The following is a 1,017-nucleotide window of genomic DNA, read 5'->3' as shown; positions in this document are numbered from 1 at the left end:
CCGAGTCCGGGCCCCGCCGCGCTGGTGCTGCCCGCTCGCCGCCGCCTCCCTACGCCGTCCGCGGCGCGCGGCCTCTCCCAGCGCTGGCTCCGGTGCCTCCGGCGCCTCGGGCTACCTCGGGGCCCGCGCCGGCCGCGAGGGAGGGTCGCTGCAAGGGGAGAGGGCCAGACAAGGACGCGGCAAACCGCTGTGGAGAAACTCGCGGAGCAACTTCCAGGCGCAAACGAGGAGAAGAAGCCAAAAGTAAAGAACAAGAAGGCGCCCTTCTCGCCACACTGCCTGCGCCTTCCAGGAGACTGTCCCAAGCTGCCCGCAAAGGCGGCCAAATAACAGGGGCGGGGTGGGGGGGCAGCGCGCCGGCCGCCTTCCCGGGCCCCGCGTCACCTTTTTTCAGTCTCTTGCGCGCCAGCCGCTTAAGGAAGCATTGGGAAAACTTCTGAACTTTTGAGCATCCGTCACCCAGACGAGGACTTTTTTACGCAGTTACATTTTTCCGGGCAGCGGAGCCCCGCCCCGCCACAAAGCAGTAGCCAATGGGAGGAGAGAACCGCCTCTGAATGAGCCGGAGGCCGAGCCTGGCCGGCCCGCGCCCGTAGGCCGGAGGACCGCCGGGCTGACCACACGCGCGCCGGCCGCCTGGGCCCAGCGCCCGCGCCCGCGTCGGGCCTGCGTCCGCAGTCGGTGCCCCACCCCCGGCATCCACCTGCCTGCTGCGGGCGCTTGGCGCTGCCTTCCATCCCGGCCCTTCGCACGGACGCCTGTTGTTCCCGCAGCCTTTCCAGGTCCTCCTGGGCACCATGCAGACCCTCCCTCCGTCCACCGCTCCAAGATGTCCACGGGTCCTCCAGGCCAGCCTCGCGCTGCCACTCCTATTTCTTCGCCGACCTGGCTGACTCCAGCACTAGGGATTCCCGGGCCTCTCCTCCCATCCAACTGTCCCTCTCACGTTTCTTATCTCCCCCATTCCTACCTTCTCCTCCCCTGCCCTCCTTTCCCGATTGTCAATCTCACAGGGTT

Source organism: Otolemur garnettii, unplaced genomic scaffold, assembly GCF_000181295.1.
Source record: "Otolemur garnettii isolate 467f Iridium unplaced genomic scaffold, OtoGar3 scaffold00149, whole genome shotgun sequence".
NCBI lineage: Eukaryota > Metazoa > Chordata > Mammalia > Primates > Galagidae > Otolemur > Otolemur garnettii.
The sequence above is the reverse complement of the archived record's forward strand: the minus strand, read 5'-3'. Positions refer to the sequence as shown.